Source organism: Schistocerca gregaria, chromosome 5 (assembly GCF_023897955.1).
Source record: "Schistocerca gregaria isolate iqSchGreg1 chromosome 5, iqSchGreg1.2, whole genome shotgun sequence".
Classification (NCBI taxonomy): Eukaryota; Metazoa; Arthropoda; class Insecta; order Orthoptera; family Acrididae; genus Schistocerca; species Schistocerca gregaria.
Window position 1 is genome coordinate 510,980,527 of NC_064924.1, and position 22,909 is coordinate 511,003,435.

Genomic DNA, 22,909 nt, shown 5'->3' on the forward strand with positions numbered 1-22,909 from the left:
TGTTGTCAGAAAACTTTCTTTATGTGTTACACTGATTCCTTTTATTTTTTGCGCTATTAGGTACAGAATGGGTATGGTATGCCAATACTTATTTTTCGTTCATCAACGAGCTTTCTCTCCCGATTCACTCGTCAGTAATGAATAATCTCAGTGACTGAGCGGATGCAGGTAGTTTTAAGTATGCCGATGGCGCTTTCTGGTAGTGTAGTGTAGTATTAATCTCGCTAGACTTCTCCAATCAGGTAGGAAAGGGCTTGTTTTCGAGCCAAAGCTTTCTCGTCTGTTTCTTCCCGAAATATTGGTAGTGCGCCCTGTCTCATCTCCCTCCAGTGGACAATGGTCTTCTCGACGACCGCCGCTGCCTGGCCTGTTTCAGCGGTTAGCGGAGTGGTTTTACTGCGAGTGAGAGACTTTCTTGCTGTTCTAGCCCGCCGAACCATTGGCTGTCCAACCCTGCCCTCTTCAAACAAAGGGATCCTGAGGGCAATAGTCATGGGATGTTCAGTCTTGAACTGGACGCGGATGGGATAAGCGTTTTAAGTAGGCTGTTTAGGTTTTTATGTTGGTAACGCTATGTAGCGCTCTATATGGAAATCACTGGCTGTGCTGTGCGCAGTCTGTGGCTGGTTTGCATTGTCGTTTGCTATTGTAGTGTTGGGCAGCTTGATGTGAACAGCACGTTGCTTTGCGCAGTTGGAGGTGAGCCGCCAGCAGTGGTGGATGTGGGGAGAGAGATGGCGGAGTTTTGAGAGCGGATGATTTGGACGTGTGTCCAGCAGAAAAAGTAAATTTGTAAGTTTGGATACCATGAGCTGCTAGATATATATTGACTTTTGAACACTATTAAGGTAAATACATTGTTTTTTCTCTATCAAAATCTTTCATGTACTTAGTATGCCTATCAGTAGTTAGTGCCTTCAGTAGTTTGAACCTTTTATTTAGCTGGCAGTAGTGGCGCTAGCTGTATTGCAGTAGTTCCAGTAACGAAGATTTTTGTGAGGTAAGTGATTTGTGAAAAGTATAGGTTAATGTTAATCAGGGCTATTCTTTTGTAGGCATTTTTGAAAGTCAGATTGCGTTGCGCTTAAAATATTGTGTGTCAGTTTAGTGTTGATCAGAATAAGTAAAGAGCGAAATGTCAGAGTACGTTCAGTTTTGCTCAGCTGTTTGAAAATCAAATAACGTAAGAGGTTTACCAGCACAGTAATTCAATAATTTTTTAAGGGGACATTTCAGGGTGCATGATGCTCTTCGGCGCATTTCGTGTTTCTTTTAGTGAAGACAGATACTTGTCTTTAGTTAGGTAACTGCTTCCTGGATTCCGTTAAATGTTCGATTGTGTTTTACTCTTATTATCTCGGAGTTTCTTCGTGTATTTTGACCTTTGTGTGCAGTAATGCTAATGGTCTTAATAGAAGTACTAATGATATGCCTTCAGCCTACTGAAGTAGTTAGTTTATTTCATGTCGTTAGTTGCAATTACTCTGATTTTGAACAATAATTGAAAAAGTAACATTTAATGGATATATAAAAGTTTTCACTTATTAATTGGTGTGGTCGTTGTACCAAAGTTCATGGTTAAATTGACTACAGCGATCTTGCAACGTTATGGGAAAACAATACAATTAACAATTGATATCGTTTCTCGTTGAATAAGTTCTGCAAAGTTAGTGGCAAATGTAGAAAAGCAGATTTGTGCTTGCTGGCTTTATAATTTCACTGAAGTACAGTAATAAAATTTTAACAAAAATTCCCTTAATAATTTCGAGTGCAGATAAAATCATAATTCTTTAATTTTTCTTTCTGGACTGGTGATCGATTTCTTTGTCTAACGGTATTAAAAAAACGAGAAAAGCATAAGGTAATGTTGTACTCATTCTCTTTACATTGCTGAATACAAGCACTGTGGTTCCAACGACGTCTTAAATTTATCTGAATAATGAATAAGTTACAGAGTGCAGTGTAGATGTGTAAAGTAAAGAGCGTGCTGTAAATATACGACTAACGAAATGACGGATCGGACTGTTTCGTTCATTACCCGTTAGTGGCAAATACGCAGAGTGTATTGTATAATTGTTCATTACTAATTGGCCTGTAATAAGTACAACTATCTACTGAAATCATTCATTTGGGACATCTGGTAGAAGCCACTAACTAATTTAAAGAGCTTTGTCGTATGCATTGTGTCACGCTCATGTGTCGTAGCTTCCCCACTATTTGCCCCTTATATGTGGGCGTTTCATTGTGTTATCTAATCAACGGTTTTGTGTTTACCAGTTAATGTTGGCAATATGTTTTCAATTCTCTATTGTTTTCGACTCCCTTTTTATTCGAATAGAACTGAGCTAAAACACTGGCCACACGTCCTCACGTTACCAACTCCAACAATTATATTTCATTCTCTTAACGACGCTTGACACATTTAATAGTTTATTCCTAATTTTATTGTTTAAATTAATTCTAGACATTTTACGTTCCACAGGTTATTTCAGTATCCATTCCCTTCTTTGCTGTCTTCTCACAAAAATACATCTCCCATTCAGTTCCAAGTTTAATGAGTGACCTTGTGTAAAAGGTGAACACGAACTCAACCGACAAAATTTCGAAGTTCGTTCAGAGATCTTTTCTGAGAATTTTTGTATGAAAGACCCCTAATCTCCGGTGGTTCATTACCGAGAAAATATAAATCCTTTTATTTCCTACCCGAATATACCTCTGTTTCAGTATTGTACAATAGTGTTAAAATCACTGCCATGTAAGTTATTCCTCGCTCTCAAACTTGGATATGCTTTTCTAGCACTGTTAGTTGTATGTTAACGGTGAGACACAACAGTAAGGGGACGTTTATTCATGGAGAGTTGGCTGATATACATTCCTCTAATGGGTTCGGGTTCAATGACCTCAGTTGGGTAGGAACACAACTACGCTATGCTGATCTGCTCGCACGTCACAGTACTTTTCGATGTGTTCGACAAACCGAATCCCTCCGTGTCATGGTACTACAGGTTCTTTTCTTTTCCTACTGTTACGGAGGTATTTTCACAAAAACAAAGCCAATTTGGGTTAGAACTGAATAAAACATAAAATTTTATTATAAATAATGCTCATTAAGGGATAACTTGAGGGCACAAGCTCTTTATACCAAAACCCCGATAATATACTTGTGAAGCCTCCAAACTTTTGTCTACGCAGTTCTAGTGTAGAGTGCATGTAGACTTACATGTAGTTCACATTGTTCTTTTATACACGAGAAAATATTAGACCTATAAATAGTTCTCTAACAGGATGAAGACAATAAAAGCAAGAATGTGAAAAATATTGTTTTCATTACACGAAAAATTCGACATAATACTCCTAGTTTGCCGTTACTCATAATAGTTTACAACAGACTGTGAACCAATCATTGAGAAATTTAATCACTACAAGTGGTTCTCTGCTTTTCCAAGTCTCTTGTTGAGACCATAACCTTGTTGTCGTAATTTAAAAAAGAACACTTACCCATCAAATCGCTCTTACTTTTGCATCCCTTAAAATCTCTTACTCCAATCCCCACCTTATACATATTTTGGTAGTTGCTCAGTACTAGTGTGATGATCAAGGCATCCTTACCTCTGTACACTGAATTTGCAAATAGACAATAACATCAAATTCATGTGAAGTGTGCTAAGATATCCGTCGCAGGCGGTCCAAAAGTAAAGGCCCAAGTATTGAATGAACACAATGTTTATGTGACTGAAGACAACACAAATTTCCTTCTTGGAACTGTGATGTCTAGGAAGATTGCATACTCGGTTCGCTAGACAAAAATTCAAACAAATCGTATTAATGTGTTTTACTAGAAAAAGAAAATTACAATCCTTAACTTTTCCAATGTGACAGATGTGTCGCAAGCAAAGTGTGACATACAAAATAATCGATCTTCTTCAGTATACATACATGAGTTCAAGCGAAGTGATATATCGTTGACGCTGCTGTCCAAGTCACTAGTCTTGAAGCTGCTATTGAACCTGGCTGTCACCAGTCTTTCGCGACGCTTATGTCCTCTTCACATAGGGGCCTCTGCTGTCGCGTTGTCGTCCTGGAAGGAAGTCCGGTCAGAGTTCTATTGGCTGACTTCTTCTCACAGCCTTCTCTTCCCTGTCAGCCCGCGCAGGATTAGCCGAGCGGTCAGAGTCACTGCAGTCATGGACTGTGCGTCTGGTACCGCCGGAGGTTCGAGTCCTCCCTCGGGTATGGGTGTGTGTGTTTGTCCTTACGATAATTTAGGTTAAGTAGTGTATAAGTAGTGTATAAGTACCCGTGGTCTAGCGGTAGCGTCTTTAATTCATAATCAATACGTCTTCGGTCCCGTGTTCGGTCCTCGCCACTGCCAAAATTTTGGTACATAATCAGCATTGGCGGCCGAAGACTTCTGGCATAAGAAGTCACCCTCATTCTGCCAACAGCCTTGTCAAAGAGGGCGGAGGAGCGGATAGAGGCTCAGGGCACTCTCTTGTCCTAGGGGTGGGAAATTGCCCCTAAAGGCGGAAGAAGCAGCAATGATGAACCACATGAGGATGCAGAAGGCAATGGTAACCACTGCATTAAAGACACGCAACGTGTATCCACAGGACATGTGGCCTGTAGTAGAAGTGTCATGATTGTCTCTCCATTGGCACAAGATTCCGGAATAGTCCCCCATTCGGATCTCCAGGAGGGGACTGCCAAGGGGTAGGTTACCATGAGGAAAAGATTGAATAATCAACGAAAGGATATTGTTCTACGAGTCGGAGCGTGGAATGTCAGAAGCTTGAACGTGGTAGGGAAACTAGAAAATCTGAAAACGGAAATGAAAAGGCTCTATCTAGATATAGTATGGGTCAGTGAAGTGAAGTGGAAGGAAGACAAGGATTTCTGGTCAGATGAGTATCGGGTAATATCAACAGCAGCAGAAAATGGTATAACAGGTGTAGGATTCGTTATGAATAGGAAGGTAGGGCAGAGGGTGTGTTCTAATCAGAATCGACAGTAGACCAACACCGACAACGGTAGTTCAGGTATACATGCCGACGTCACAAGCTGAAGATGAACTGAGAGAGAAAGTGTATGAGGATATTGAAAGGGTAATGCAGTATGTAAAGGGGGACGAAAATCTAATAGTCATGGGCGACTGGATTGCAGTTGTAGGGGAAGGAGTAGAAGAAAACGTTACAGGAGAATATGGGCTTGGGACAAGGAATGAAAGAGGAGAAAGACTAATTGAGTTCTGTAACAAGTTTCAGCTAGTAATAGCGAATACCCAGTTCAAGAATCACAAGAGGAGGAGGTATACTTGGAAAAGGCCCGGAGATACGAGAAGATTTCAATTAGATTCCATCATGGTCAGACAGAGAGTCCGAAATCAGATACTGGACTGTAAGGCGTTCCCAGGTGCAGATATAGACTCAGATCACAATATAGTAGTGATGAAGAGTAGGCTGAAGTGCAAGACATTAGTCAGGAAGAATCAATACGCAAAGAAGTGGGATACGGAAGTTCTAAGGAATGACGAGATACATTTGAAGTTCTCTAACGCTATAGATACAGCAATAAGGAATAACGGAGTAGGCAGTAGAGTTGAAGAGGAATGGACATCTCTAAAAAGGGCCATCACAGAAATTGGGTAGGAAAACATAGGTACAAAGAAGGTAGCTGCGAAGAAACCATGGGTAACAGAAGAAATACTTCAGTTCATTGATGAAAGGAGGAAGTACAAACATGTTCCGGGAAAATCAGGAATATAGAAATACAAGTCGCTGAGGAATGAAATAAATAGGAAGTGCGGGGAAGCTAAGACGAAATGGCTGCAGGAAAAATGTGAAGGCATCGAAAAAGATATGATTGTCCGAAGGACAGACTTAGCATACAGGAAAGTCAAAAAAACCTTTGGTGACATTAAAAGCAACGGTGGTAAAATTAAGAGTGCAACGGGAACTCCACAGTTAAAGGCAGAGGAGAGAGCAGATAGGTGGAAAGAATACATTGAAAGCCTCTATGAGGTTGAAGATTTGTGTGATGTGATAGAAGAAGAAACAGGAGTCGATTTAGAAGAGATTAGGGATCCAGTATTAGAATCGGAATGTAAAAGAGCTTTGGAGGACTTACGGTCAAATAAGGCAGAAGCAATAGATAACATTCCATCGGAATTTCTAAAATCATTAGGAGAAGTGGCAACAAAACGACTATTCACGTTAGTATGTAGAATATATGAGTCTGGCAACATACCATCTGACTTTCGGAAAAGCGTCATCCACACAATTCCGAAGACGGCAAGAGCTGACAAGTGCGAGAATTATCGCACAATCAGCTTAACAGCTCATGCATCGAAGTTGCTTACAAGAATAATATACAGAAGAATGGAAAAGAAAATTGAGAATGCGCTAGGTGACGACCAGTTTGGCTTTAGGAAAAGTAAAGGCACGAGAGAGGCAATTCTGACGTTACGGCTAATAATGGAAGCAAGGCTAAGAAAATTATTTGTCGATCTGGAAAAAGTGTTCGACAATATAAAATGGTGCAAGCTGTTTAAGATTCTGAAAACAGTAGGGATAAGCTATAGGGAGAGACGGGTCATATACAATATGTACAACAACCAAAAGGGAGTAATAAGAGTGGACGATCGAGAACGAAGTGCTCATATTAAGAAGGGAGTAAGACAAGGCTGTAGCCTTTCGCCCCTACTCTTCAATCTGTACATCGAGGAAGCAATGATGGAAATAAAAGATAGGTTCATGAGTGGAATTAAAATACAAGGTGAAAGGATATCAATGATACGATTCGCTGATGACATTGCTATCCTGGGTGAAAGTGAAGAAGAATTAAATGATCTGCTGAACGGAATGAACAGTCTAATGAGTACACAGTATGGTTTAAGAGTAAATCGGAGAAAGACGAAGGTAATGAGAAGTAGTAGAAATGAGAACAGCGAGAAACTTAACATCAGGATTGATGGTCACGAAAACAATGAAGTTAGGGAATTCTGCTGCCTAGGCAGTAAAATAACCAATGACGGACGGAGCAAGGAGGACATCAAAAGCAGACTCGCTATGGCAAAAAAGGCATTTCTGACCAAGAGAAATCTACTAATATCAAATACCGGCCTTAATTTGAGGAAGAAATTTCTGAGGATGTACGTCTTGAGTACAGCATTGTATGGTAGTGAAATATGGACTGTGGGAAAACCGGAACAGAAGAGAATCGAAGCATTTGAGATGTGGTGCTATAGACGAATGTTGAAAATTAGGTGGACTGATAAGGTAAGGAATGAGGAGGTTCTGCGCAGAATCGGAGAGGAAAGGAATATGCGGAAAACACTGATAAGGAGAAGGGACAGGATGATAGGACATCTGCTAAGACATGAGGGAATGACCTCCATGGTACTAGAGGGAGCTGTAGAGGGCAAAAACTGTAGAGGAAGACAGAGATTGGAATACGTCAAGCAAATAATTGAGGACTTAGGTTGCAAGTGCTACTCTGAGATGAAGAGGTTAGCACAGGAGAGGAATTCGTGGCAGGCCGCATCAAACCAGTCAGTAGACTGATGACCCAAAAAAAAGTGTGTAAGCTTACAGACTGATGACCTTAGCAGTTAAGTCCCATAAGATTTCACACACACACACACACACACACACACACACACACACACCACCTTCCCTGTCATTCCTGACTCACGCGCCGGCGCTTGACTTCGTGCCGTAACAGGAACAAATATGAAAAAAATAGGTCTTGTTGTCTGAACAAGAACCATGATTTTAGGCGAACAGCCTGGGTGGATATTAACAGGCCACGGAGAAAACAAATCTCTTGGAATTCGTATTTCAGCTGAAATCCAAAATAAACTCTTTTTTGGGAATTTTAATCCTAACGATACTTGGAACAGAATGCCGGGTAACGGAAATACGGAAAGTTGGAATTACGATTGAGGAGTGTTACCTGGCAATGGGGAAAACAAAAGTGCTAATTTAAAGTTCTTAACATACGTAGGGCATAAGTAAAGTCCGTTCAGAAGTTGTTCACATATTTGGTATAGAAACAAAGTCCGATTATAGGTCTTGACACTCGTAAAACAGAGTCCTAAGTACCCAATTATAAAGTTTCTGAGTCTGAGGAAGCTGAATAAAGACGAACAGAGAAATACTACACGTCTGCCCCTCGGTTACTACGCCTGGGCAGCATCTTCTTTGGTGTAACGTATTACAGTATCCGGGGCGAGAAGGCTGGCTCCGACAGAAGTGACGGTGTAGCGACGGCTGCGGAGTAAGATCCTGATTTAAGAAATACGTAAGTATGTGGCTTCTGGCTCAGGAAGACCGCTTGGAGTGAATTGCTTTTCAGGGTCTGGGAGCCCGCCTAAGAACTGTCCTCGGCTCCAGGATATCGTCTGTCACGTCGTCGGCTTAAGAAGAGGTGCGTGATACGAGCGATCTCCGCTGGCGTTTTTGTCGCCGTCTGGTGGTCGAGTATGTAATGGCTGCCCTCGAATATCTTCTATAAGAATTCAGGCTGCCCGCGTAATTTTAGTGTCATGTGTGTTGCAGGCAGATTAGGCGTAAGCCAACGATACTGCATACCTATGTGAGTGGGGTCGTACAAGGTAGATACGAGCAGCTCCAATTACTTTCACTATATGAGAAAAGATTACGTTGTCGGTTTCTCACTCAAAAATCGCCTTTGAATGTTCGTTGTTTGTTAGAAGGTGGTATTATTTCTAGCGTAATAAGCAGATACTTATACTACAGTCGGACTGAAATTACTTGATAGTTGAAATTCATGCGATGTCCTTGGTTTCCTCCAGTCAGAGCTCAAAATCACATCCGAACCGTTCGCTGTTGCCAAGCTATCACAACAACTAGTCAATTCACTTCCAATTCCTTGTCTGGCTTTTTTTCTTGATGTGTTTCGATCCCGAATACTAAGTCTGGCCCTTTTGTTACGTATTTCATAACACAAGATAATCACACACACAACGATGCTAACGAAATACACAGGCTTCATACACAGACTTACTAAACACTACTAGATCCTTTCGCTCAAGAATCGATGCAGCATCACATACACATTTCTTATTATCGGAGTTACTATTGGCTTGCATTAGACTAGACTAACTTCGTTCGACATTGTGTCGAGCAGAATTTTTGTAGGCTGCTATTAACTGTTGTGTCTCGGTTACCAGAGTCATAAATACAATACCTTTCTGGAGTGTAATGGCGTATCACAATTGTTATGGCATAAACCTGACGTGTAGAAGGTGGTAGGCTCGAAGCTCGTCAAATGTAGTGAAAACATTTATTTTCCCAAATATAATCAAGACATTGGTCGTCGTAGTTCAGACGTTGGTCACTTAAAATCTGGTTCCAACATGGCTCCGCGTTACACATTAATGGCTTTTGTGAAGTGATTCGCCATGTTTGTGTGTCGCCTATAACCGAGCGGTAGTCGGCAGTGGATGTGCCAACACTGTGGTGGCAAGTGACAGACGTCAACTGCCAGGTAATTTTAATCGGCCTCTAGCAGTCGTTCCCAATCTGGGGGGTATTTACTGCCTGAGGGGTAAAATGGAATTTTCTGAGAGGTAAAAACGGAACAGTGCGATTCTGCTTTAGTCACAAAACTAAGCTATTTTCAAAAGATCAATTGTACTATCAGAATTTTTCAAGACTCTAATACTGATTATATAAGTTGTTAATAAGTACTTTTTCTGAATTAGCAGCATAAATTCGATAGAGGTTACAGGTTCCTCACATAGTCCACCCACGAAACACACATGTTGTGCCTTTTCCTGTACATCGCAGATGATAAAAGTGTGACACATACGTAGCAAGTGCTAAATATCTCAAGAAAATGTCTTGCCTAAGCTGCCAATAATACCTGCAGTATTTACGAAATTGATTCGTTACTCGTTTTGGAACTGATAAAGTGATTAATTGACATCACGACGCAGCAGTAACTACATTAGGGCTACTATAGTGCTGTATACAGTATTATTATTATTATTAGTAGTAGTACTACTACAATTACTGTTAGTGGCTGAAGTTTTCCAGTTTCAGCCGGAACAGAAGTAAGGAATATAGCAATCAAATGATTTACCAAAATTAAGTTCACTGCACACATTTTGACTTGGTTGATTTTAAGTGTGATTGAAATGTGCAGCTCAAGCAAGTTCCGCAATGGAGGGGAGTAACGCTGCGGGAGTATGTTTTGTAACAAGTCTACCCTCACTGTGGATAGTTAGCTTTCTTATCTGAGAAGAAGTTGTGAATAGAACTTGGGACGCACCAAGAATACACACTCACACAAACATACTCAAACTAAATATCATTCATCTTTCATCATTTCAAAAACAAAAGTGTTCCAAAAAAAGTCTTTCATTCTACAGTTTAGTTAGGTGCTACAGTTGGTGACAACAGACTCGAGGGGGGGGGGGGGGGGAGGGGAGGGGAGGGTTAGGGCAAGGGTACTAGCTAATGTCTAATTGCACTGAGGAGTAATGGTCTATGAAAGGTTGGGAACCACTGGTATATAGTATGTGAATTCAACAGTGACTGGATCGCGATCCGTCGAGCATGTGGCTTATCATACAGAAATTTTGCCGTTTAACTTGGTCAAGTTTCCACTATCGTCATGGGAATATGGCACTGATGAGTTCCGGAGGTTCTTAGTCAATAGTCAGTTAATAGACAGCATATAGCGGAGAGTGTTGTATCTCGGAACACTTTCCACTCTTCTGCCTCTCACAAGCTGTGTATGAGAATATTTTCTCATTCCATTTGTTCATGATGGCTTTCGCTTTTAGTGCACTGCAGTCTTTTTTTCTGAAATTACAAAAACTATCCTCGAAAATTAAGATTTTTACCAGACGTTGTGATCAGCAGCCCCACGTGACTAGCGCCTGAGAGGACGAACATACAATTTGTTCTGCCGTGAGGGTTCCTACAGCCACAACAGTTACCTTGAATTTACAAATAGGTATCTACAGCGTCATTCCGACTAATTCTGGAACGCTGGAGACTGCAGCGGAGCGACTATTTTAGCGGCAGCGAAAACTTGCACACCGACATTGGTACACCCACCAGCAACACTGGACACAGGATTGCCACGACGTGTTCTTTTCAGACGAGTTCTTGTTCCGCGTAGAGCATCACGATTGACATAGCCAAATGGGGAGACTACGAGAAAATAACGAACGTAGCCAGACTGGACTCGTCATCATGAGATACGCCCAGCGCCTGGCGAGATAATGTGGAGTTCCATTGGATACACAACACGAACACCTTCTCATAGTCGGTAATACGGACAGCAGCCGCTACATTTCTGAAGCATTAAGGCTGTGAGATGCGCCATGTCTTCGAGATGTGAGTAGCGTTATATTTCAATAGCATAACTTAAGCCTGACTGTTGCTCTTGCTGTCCGGAACTACCTCTATATAGCATGTATGCGTCTGGTGCCTTGCCTAGCAAGTTCTTCAGGTCTGTCACCCACTGGAGACATCTAGTCATCAGTTGCCGAGAATGGCACTCCACAAATCGCCAGCCACTATGACAGGCGAAATCTAGCACAGAGTTAAGGCAGCACCCACATCTGCCACCCACGCTCAATTTTACTTAGTACCCAGCAAAGCTACAGCCGTTGCTGTTGCCAGACATAGAGGCTATGTGTAATAAATGGCGCAAATTCACATCCCAAAATCACCTACAAATTTAATAATGTATTCATCTCACTATATTGTATGCGTGTAATAAGCAAAATTTAGTTTTTTGCTTTGCTTCCTAATAATGAAAATTTGATGGTCAGTAGTGTAGGGGAGAGTGTTCTACCTCCAAATGTTTTTCAGTCTTTCACCGCTTGTCAGCTCTGTAACAAATGTTTAGTGTACGTTCCTATTCCATTTTCAAATGATGGCATTCCTTGTACGTGTGATGCAGTCTTCTTTCTGAAGTTAAAAAAAAGTACTCTGAAAGAGAAAGGTGTTTCCAAACGTGAAAAAGTGTTCTAAGGTACACCATGGTCACGTACAAATATTCTACTAAAATTTAGAATTACTTCAGTTGAGAATATGTTCTTAATACAGTATTTAATAATCTACCTGTTACAATATTAATCTAAAACCTACGAGTAACATGTAAACGAGATCAAATTATGAACAACGGCTGGGAGCTCAACATACAGAAGACTGAGTTTATCACCAATATCAAGCAGGCTTCTTATACAATACCACTAGAAAACAATACTATCCTTTAAAGTTTCTGCAGTCAGTTACTTGGGAGAATGGATCTCAGAAAGAAATAGCGAAAACCTGTCCATAAACGCCACGTGCACTAAGTTAGATAGGGCCTGTTATTCCTGTAAGAGTATCTTTACCTCTAAGTACCTATCCAAGAACATAAAACTGAAGCACCAAAACTCGATAGCAAAACCGTCTGCACTCTATGCTCAGAGTGCCTCTTGATGCATCGAAAGGGCTCACTCAGGAAACTAGAACTTAAAGAGAAGAAGATTCTGAGGAGAATACTAGGACCAATGAGAGAGGAAGACGACAGAAAGAGGCACAATAACGGGCTCTACGAACATCAGCAGGACATAGTCACATGAATGAGGAAAAAGCGACTGACCTTCTATGGACACATGACCCGCCTGAATCTCTCCAGGTTCACCAACAGGATCCTCACAGTGACAAGTAGGCGAAAGGCGTTCAAGCGAAGTGGACCACCTCTGTTAAATCAGACTAAGAGGAACTGTAGATCCCATTAAAAACAACCGAGAACCGAACTCAGTACCGTGAGGCCATACTGCAGGGAGCCTTCCCAGTGTCTCTCACAAACAAGAAGTGCACAGCCACAACCAGACGTAAGTGAACGGATGAGAGGAATCAGGCTCACAGCCAGAAGATGAAAGCATACTGGGCCAAGAAAAAGCAGGAGACCTTAGCTGAGAATTAAGATGAGCCTCGTGGTTCCTAGTAGGCCGAAATGAATTGAATAAAGAAATTTAAATAGAAGGTATTGGTAACTCAGATTTCCATTCTGAAGGGAGGTAATATTGTTAAGACGTGAAGAGATTTATTTCACTTGCCAATGGTAGAAGGCCTTCTTCTGTTTCAAAGTACAGGATGGTACACGACCGCCCACTCTTCATACAACTATTTTTAACAATATCCGCAATGTAACTAGCCATAACATCATGTAACAGAATAATTAACAATATCTTCCAAATAACTTTAATTTATTACGCAGCACTTAAATAAGTAAAACTACTTGGTCACAAATGCTGCCCGAAATACAATATCATGTCTCACAGCAACAAAAACAGTACAAAATGTCAGAAAGAGCTTGTAGTGATCACTAGTGTGCATTCCTTCACGTGATTCTAAAATCGGCCACTAGATTGGAACACCAGCCAGGAAACAACCTGTGTTACGCTAACTTCGATTCCTCCATATATGCTCAAATTGATTCCTCAGGATGATTTCCTTAGCTTTTGGAACGAACGAGAATGAATTCACGTGGTGCCATATTTGGGTTATAAGGTGTATGCAGATTTGTGTGGAATCACTAGTTCTCAAGAAATATTCGTATATTTGGCCTAATTTGAGCAGAAATATTTATACGATGAAACCGAGAATTAGGTAAGTGTCTCAATCCGAAGTTTGATTGCAACTCTGTACTGCTTTGTTTGGCGTTCTCGTAGCGGATGTGTTACGCTCTGTCTTTGTACGTTCTCGCTTTCTTCCGAGCTTTGAACCGGTTTACTCAGACAGTTATAGAGGAATCTGCGGTTTAAAGTGAACTCTGACTCATATTGCAACGTGAAATTTTTCATATTAACAAATCATTATGAGAGGTGGAAAAGCAATAAGTGAGAAAAAAATCTTGGCAGGACCACTTAGCTACGTACTAATTACAAGCGATTTGGAAAAGGACAACGAAGACGTTAAGGCAGATTTGTCTAGCTTATGAATCAAAGCAGCACAGAAGTAAGTGAATCACCATGGAGGTTCGAAAGGTTTTCTATTTTAAAATGGCACCATGTCCGACGAAAATTGTTTGCAGGTATGTAAGTAGTAGACAGTGAGTGGTTGCTGGATTAAATTTTCTGTTGAATTTGAGGATCTGCGAGCGTAGCAGCTTGACAGTCTGACGCTTCAATGATATTATTTGGTGATAGTGAAGAATTCTCCAAGTCGTTGCAGCATTTGCACTTAATTAATTCATCGGTTTTCACTTTCGGATCATGTTTAAAAAATGGTTCAAGGGCCTAGTACGGCATTGGAGAGGTTGACAGTCCAATGTCCTGCGAATACACAGAGAGAAAGATCCCTTATCATTTAGCTACAATATAGCAGGTCATCAACTAGAAGCAGTTAATTCCATAAATTATCTGGGAGTACGCATTAGGAGTGATTTAAAATCGAATGATCGTATAAAGTTGATCGTCGGTAAAGCAGATGCCAGACAGATTCATTGGATAATCCTAAGGAAATGCAATCCGAAAACAAAGGACGTAGGTTTCAGTATGCTTGTTCGCCCACTGCGTGAATACTGCTCAGCAGTGTGGGATCCGTACCACATAGCTTTGATAGAAGAGATAGAGAAGATCCAACAGAGAGCAGCGCACTTTGTTACAGCATCATTTAGCAATCGCAAAAGCGTTCTAAACATTCATGGTGGTGTCTGTTTGTTCTATATCGTGTCTCCCTACCACTTTCGCGCAACGACGCTCTGAGAGTGTTTTTTTAGGGAATTGACTAGTTTGAACCTGGGAACTGTTGCTCGTAAGGAGACGCCAGACCACACATGACATGTAGAAATCAGAAGAGTTCAGTGGGACTAGCGATGATATAACCAAATACAAAATGATCTCAGCGTCAGCTCCACTGCACTCCCTGTAAAAGAATCTTAATACTAACTAAATTTAGAGGAAAGGGTTCAAAGGTTTCCTATTTTTAGTTAGCTGGTAAAATAACGTCGAAAAAGCAGTTAAATTTATCATTGGAAATTTTATTCTACTCACAAAATATCGTTTATAAATTGCACTATTGATAATAGGAAATGTTTTAATACAGGATGGTAAAAACCAACTGCGTTCAACAAAAATGTGATCGAATATTCCCTGAATGGCTTTCCAAGTTCTACAATCGATCGAAGAATGACCTATGCCATTTCACATCTATAATCTACGTTTAATTTAAGTTTCACAAGAGAGAAAACTATCAAAATGGTCTACAGTGACCCTCAATTATGTTTAATTACTTATTTAACTTGTCGTAAATTACAGTGGCTGATGTGGCTTCTCTATAACTATATAAAAGAAAAATCATCGCGTTTCCGATCTGTTCTTCAAGTGCCAAATGTGAACACCATGAGTTTTAATTAACGATCGACACTAGTATTACGCAAAAAGGGGGTGTAACAGATGAGACTTCTGCAGTTCTGAGTGAAGCCTTATGCGCTTAGAAATGCGGCATCGCGTGCGTTCATTAGCTTGTCGGTGTTTAGGCAGCGTCAGGGCAGCGGCGGGCAGCTCAGCTCCGCTCACCTCGCCATCTCGGAAGCAACTCTCCTCTTCTCCTTACTACAATTTACAGAAGTTGGTTTAAAAAAACTGTCTGGCTGTGTTTTCATCTGACCAATCAGGGTCTCAATGTTAACCTTAAGCTCCGACTACAAAAATTCTATCCAATGAGAAACGTTATACTTTTCGTGGTCGGGCAATGTTTTTAAAGTTTGCAACGTAACAGAGACGCGAAAAAGTGTCACGCTAAAACCTGCAGCTGGTGTGGTCCTTTTAGCGTTATCGTAAGATCTATACTGTTCTTCTGGAGGGCTTTATCTTTTAACATGGGCTGGAGGGTGGTTCTAATGTAACAGACACGCGAAAAGGCTCACGCTAAAACTTGCAGGTGGTAGTGGCCCTGTTTGTGTTATCGTAAGATCTATACTGTTTTTCTGGAGGGCTCTAGCTTTTAACATGGGCTGGGGGGTGGTCCTTGACGTAACAGAGACGCGAAAAGTCTCACGCTAAAACGTGCGGGTGGTGAGCCCTAGTGGTTAGCTGGCGACGTGGGTGTCCAGTCCATCCCTTATCGTAGGGTCTTCTAGCTTAACACGGTTCTGCTCTTGGCTTCTGTTCTCGTTTCTCCCTTGGCAACTGCATCGGTCTCTCGGTGAGAAGGTACGACATGCATTTAGGTATTCTTGTGTTAGTCTGTGGTATTCTGTTTGCTCACTCGTTACTCGTATTCCTTTGGTTAATTTAATGTCACGATTTATTTGGAGCTATGTGACATACTACTGGATTTGCTTATCATGTCAGGGTTTTCATGGAAGGTGTTGGATTTGCCTGACAACTTACATATCACCACCCTTCGAACTTAATTTTTGCACTGAAGTTAGGCAATGAATGAATCGTTGTCTAAGTCAGTCAAAAATTATTCCGGTATTTAAATTTTGTTGCCTACTGTTCAGCCACGTTATTCTGTTCTATGCTAGTTTGTATTACCAATTTATATTTTTATATTCTTCAACATTATAATTAAAAATGACAAGAGAAGAATATTTTTATGCTATTATTAATTTTTAATTATTTTCTTTATTTATTTAAGTGTGAAGTTTGTTTTTTAAGAAGTTTGTTATCGAATGTGAAGTGTCTTTCACATCGATTTTCTTAGAAATATTGTTTTTATAAATATAGTAATTAAGTAAAATCTATTCCTAAGACATTTTCTAAATAACATGTGCAAGTAAAATGTTTTTCTTTCTAGATACTCATTTCAACATTGTTACACTAACAAATAAGAATTCTTTCCAAGAATTGCTTTGACAAAGAAATATTCATACACAAGTATTGAGATATATCCTAACAAATGGTACAAATGTTAAAGAAAGGGAAAACATCCAGCAAGATAATTTTTATTCTTTGTTTTTATAAGGAGAAAATAAGTAAAATATAGTTATTCTTTAATTTTTATGAGGAGAAAATAAGTGGCATGTTGTTTCTTTATATACTGTCCATTTCAGAACTAATGACTTATTTTTATCGATAGTCTATTTTTTACCTAAGGCCATAGTCAATTACTGTTATTCTTCAGTTTATTAGCTGTCTGGTGCGCTTAACTTATTCAGTTTTCCACACGTTGCTTTTGCAAAACTCCTACATCACATAATTTGATTTCACACATTCACACAATCCTATGAATGTTTAAGCATGAGGTTGGCGAAGGTGATGGACTTGAGTGAGATGGATGTGGGCAAGCATTTGATGTACAGGTTCTTTCGTCGTTCCTTGTTGGCTTTGCCAGTGTGTGTTGCTGTTGTGGAGGTCCCATAATGGAATGGAGCTGTGAGTGCAGAATCTCATGGCTTACTGGCTTTGTATGTGTGAAAGTCATCGTTGTGTGTCGCTGAAAGCGGTCGTTTTTCGTTGTAATACTTCGCAGATGACTAGTTTACAATAGGATTGGGATTTGGGAAGGTATGTCATCTATTCTTCACCCATCTTCTTTCTTGGTCTCAATCTTGCGAATCTTCAACTTCTGCTCTTCCTGCTTTTTCTCTGCTTCTTACTTGCTTCTTGGTTCTTCTCTGGGCAGGATATAGAAATATTTATTGATAACTAGTCGCTTTGAAGTTCTCCTCTTAGTAACAGTTTGATCAATTGTTTGGGCGTGTCATTTTTAATTTGTGGATGTTCTTCCTCAGTTTCATGCATCAGGGTGCTGTTTAATAGCAGTAGTGTGACTTTTAAGCATATTTTTTGCCAGAGGTGGCTTGCCCAAGCGGTCTTCTCGTCCGGCCGTTTTTTGATCGCTCCGCTGTGTCGGGGGCGCTCGGGGGTTTACAAGCAGTGAAAATCCGGTGTCTGATTGTCTGTCTGTGCAACCAGCCCCTTCTGACATTCAGCGCGTCTCTGCAGGGCTCTGTCACTGTCCATCCCAGCAGAGTTCTACCAAGTGGGCAAATTTATTGCCCACTTTCTATATAAGGGCCTTCTATTCGTTTCGCTGTCCTTTCCCTTCTCTTGACGCTCCTGCTATGTAGGAATCTTGTCATGCTAATTACGTACTTTTCTTTCTTGATACTTCTCGCGTTGCAACTTGTGAGTCGTTGCATCTCTTCCTTGCTGGAGTTTTTACAATGGTTATTACAAAAAGTTTTACTTATAATCATCTAACATATATCTAGTATCTACTTGTTTTACGCCTTCTTAAAAAGCTTTACAAATTTCGGCGCCCTTTCCATGTTACAATTCTAAGATATTTGGAGTCTTAACATCTACTCAAGAATCCTCAAATTCGTTTTTTATTTTTTTGTAGTGTTGTGGTGTATAGCATTTTAGTATTTCATGATGTTAGACTATCTACGCTTTATCCGTTCACCTTAATCTATGGTACTATTGGTGTTATTATTGAAACTACTTTCTTTTTCCTACCTTCCTCTCTCTTCATTCTTCTTTCTCCTGACAATCTTATCTGCAACATAATCTTGAAATATTGTGCTGATTATTTACCAGTAATAAAACTAATCTTCAAACTTTTAGATATGGCTCACATGGTGAAGTCCTAAGGTTTTGCCTGTTTTTGAGTTCATTAGTTCCACAGCATTATCATGAGCAATTCAGCTAATTATGACAGGTCCTTTGTATGCTGTGTAAAACTTATGTATTTTGTGTTTCTGTTTGCTGGAGAGATGGTGTGTTTTTACAAATACTTTCTGGCCTACTGAGAATGTTCTTTTAATTGCTGTTCTATCCCCTCTTTCTTTTATTTTAATGGCTGCCTTTCTGATGTTGGAGAGAGCTGTTGCTATGACTTGTTTGTGCTGTCTATGTGGTACAATAGGAAATCTAACATTTTCTCTGGTTATTTTTGGGGGTTCAATATTTTTAAGTACAGTAACTGGAGGTAGTAGTGTAGTGCTATGTGGCATTTCATTTATTACTTCTTGAAAATCTTTAAGGTACATATCCCAAGTGTTGTGTCTTTTGCCTGCATATAATCGGCATAAAGTGCCTATGTCCTTCATAGATCGTTCTGCTGGATTTACGCTAGGTTTGTACTTAGATATGTAGATGGGTTTTATTTTGTGTTGTTTTACTGTGTTCTGCCATTGCACTGATTTGAATTGTGGGCCATTATCAGAAATTATTCGTTCCACTCAAACTACTTGTCTGAGAAAATCATGTCTAAATGCTTTACTTATAGGAAGTCCTGTTGCTCGTTTTAATGGTGTCAAGGTAACATATTTAGAATTAAGTTCCAAAACGACTAATATGAAAATATATCCATTTTTTGTGCGTGGGAGGGGCCCCATAAAATCTGTTGCAGCTATTTGTTTTAATCTTTTAGGGATTATTGGAAATATAGGTGGTTTGGTTTGGAAAGTGACATGTTTAGCCCTCATACATTTTTTGCATTTGACTAATACTATTCTAATTCGTCTTTCCGTATTAGGAAAACGGCTTGTTTGTTTTATTTTTAAAAAGCATTTCTTTGGTCCAAAGTGGCCATTACTTAAATGTGTGTACCATATGTACTTATTAATTAGTTCATCTGGGATATAAATTAACCATTCAATTGTTGCTACATTTCGTCTAAAAAATAAAACATTGTTTTTTACGAGATAGTGCCGTCGAATGCCTGGAAAATCCTTACTTCTCCACTTGTGTTTAATTCCTAGTATTTCGGGATCTTTGTCCTGTTCTTTACCTACGTTTTTTAGTGCTGTCGTAAGGTAGTTTTCGAAAGGTACTTGTTTCATATAGTGCATTGAAAACTGGTCTTCTGCTGCTTCCAAACCTATGTTATTGGATGCTCCCTGTGGACATCGTGATAAAGCATCTGCTAATACATTCGCTGGTCCTGGTATGTGTGTAATAGTGAAGTCAGATTCTTGTAGTATTAACATCCATCTGGCTAACCATCCATGAGTCAGTTTGGCGGATAACAGAAATTCTAATGCTTTGTGGTCAGTATATACTTTTGTTTTTCTTCCGAATAGGAAGTATCGAAAACGTTGGAAGCCTCATACAATGGCCAATGCTTCCAGCTCTGTGACTGAATAGTTTTTCTCGCTTTTTGTGAGTACCCGACTGGCAAAGGCAATTGTTCTATATGATCTTAGCCCTGCCTGTTCGTATTCTTGGAATAATACAACTCCTAAACCGGTTTTTTCGCTATCAGTAGCCATACAAAAATTTTGTGTTAGATCAGGATGTGCTAAAATCGGTGTTGCTGTTAGTGCGTTTTTCACTTTTAAAAATTCTTCACTGGCTTGTTGATCCCATACCCATTTCGTGTTTTTTCCAGTCAATGCACATAGGCGTGGTGTTGCGAGAGAGTCGATCGAAATAAATTTTCTATAGAATTCGGTGAGACCTAGAAATCCTCTGACAGTTTTCTTATTATGTGGAGTACAGAATTCTTTGATTGCCGTTAGTTTTTCTGGGTCGGGCATTACCCCTTTCTCGGAAATTATGTGTCTTAGAAATTTGACCTCTCGCCTTCCAAATTGGGATTTTGTTATATTTACTGTGACCCCATGCTCTTTCATGATCTGTAAAAACTGATTTAATGTGTAGTTATGATGTGCCCAAGAGGGTTCTGCTATAATCACATCATCAACATAACAAATAATTCTTTGTAAAATTTCAGGGCTGAGTATAGTATTAAATCCCCTAATAAACGCTGCTGATGATATGTTTAAACCAAATGGCAATCGTTTAAACTGGTAACATCTACCAAATACGATAAATGCTGTAAATTTTCTACATTCTGGGGCCAATTCTATCTGCTAGAAACTACTCCCTAAATCAATTGATGAAAATATCTTAGCACCGTGGAAGTTTTGTATCAATTCCTCTAATTTTTCTGGGCGATCTGTCTCAGTGCTTATGATTGTGTTGATCTGTCTGGAATCAGTCACTAACCTAATGCTCCCATCTCGTTTTTGTACAATATGGAGCCTGCTGTTCTATGTGGAGGTAGCTGGTTCAATAATATCATCATCTAACATTTTAGATATCTCCTGGAATACTTTATTCCTGTAGCTTAATGGGATTGTATAGGGTGGCACTCTAAATGGTTTGTGCTGTTTTACTTCAAACTTGTACTGAAAGTGCTTAATACTGCCAGTCTTAGGTAAAAATACCTCTGCTTTATCTCGTAAAATACCCTCTAATTCTCTTTTACTGTGTTACGAAATACCTTGAACTTCTTGCAATTTTTCGTCGATTTCTTTAGGGACTTCTAACATGAGTTGAGGCGATTCCTTCTTTTGTGCATACCATTCTAATTCTTCATCTTCTTTATCTCGCGTCATTCTTAATTGTTTGTTTGTAACTGGTATTTCTTCTAATTTTAGCTTTTGCTGAAAGAGAAATGTGACATTCCCGAATGTTACGCTACCTATCCCCATATCTATTTTCGCTTGTCTCTCATTTAAAAAATCTGCACCTATAATCAAATCTACAGTTAGTTTAGGTATAATCACGAAGTTGGCTTCAATCTTTTGACCTTGGCACGAAAGAGTTAACCTCTTTTGTCTCATAACTTCCGCAGCATTTCTTCTAATAGGACCTCTTACTTTAATCTTACGTGTTTTCAGAACTGGCAATTCCTCACTGGCAATACACTGAATGAATAAATTTTCTGAGGTGGCAGTCAGTTCACTTCCGCTATCAATTACAATATTGACTGGGATATGCTTTACCATGGCCTTCACAATTGGTTGAATTTGAAAGGGTTGGTTCTGTTCTTCTTCTTGCATCAACGAATCCTCCACTGTATCATACATGAGTCTCTTTAGGAATTTCCCTTGTGAATTCGAACTTTCTGTAGGATAAGCTTCGACTGCTACTTCTCTCTCTTTTATTTCCTCTTCTCTATTTCTTCCTTCATCTACGCTTTCTTCTACATCCTCTACTTTTTCCTCATCCTCGTCTATCTTCTCCTTCTTCGTCGCTACTTCCACATAATCGCATCTAAATACTCCAATTATCGCTTCATAACTTCCATCATTATATACGTTGGGTTGTGTGCCCACTCGTAATTTACTTTCAACTTAGGTCAATTGCGCATTATCCTCATTGAATTCGCTTTCCCTGGTTTCCATCTAAAATAGCTCTGCAAAACTCATTACTTCGTCCTTTCCTCCTACATTCGTTGTGCATGCCTCTGGTAATTCTTCTTCCTCGTCTGTATTCTCCCAATTAATTTCGTCCCAACACGATATTGTTATTTTCTTGTCTTCGTTCTCATCTGGTCCCTGCGGATTTGTTTCTTCCTTCTTCTCTTCTCGTGATAAGATTTTGATTTCTCTGTTCAAGGTGCTGCAATTGTCCTGGGTCGGTGCGTCATTATCTTTGGCATGGGCGCTTAGCTGTCAAATCGAGCTTTTATTGGGGTTTTGTGGTCTTACCTCCACGTCTTCTACCTGTATTCTCTTTTCTTGTTCAGCTTGTTGATAGTGGTTTCTTTGTGGATAATTTGTCGGTCTATTGGTTCTCCAGTACCCGTTCCGGTTGTTGTTATTCCCTCTGTAATAGTTGTTGCCGTTCCTGGGTGAATTATAGTTATTGCCATAATCTCTTCTAAATCCATAACCGGTTCTTTGTTGAAATCTCTTGTCGTTTCTTGGTGCGAAGTTATCACGTGGTTCGTAATTATTGTTTCTTCGTACTGTGTCTTGTGGATTCCACTGCTTTTTGCTTCCGTTTTCACGTCCGCTTCGTCTTTTTCTTGCGTCATCTTCCGAAAATATCAACTCTAGTTCCCTTAGAACACTTTTAAATGCATCGATGTCATTGCCTCCGCGACCTACTAATGATTGCTGGTATTTAAATGGTAGCTTCATCGCGCATAATTTAATCAACTCTCCGTCACTGTATGGTGCATCTAAG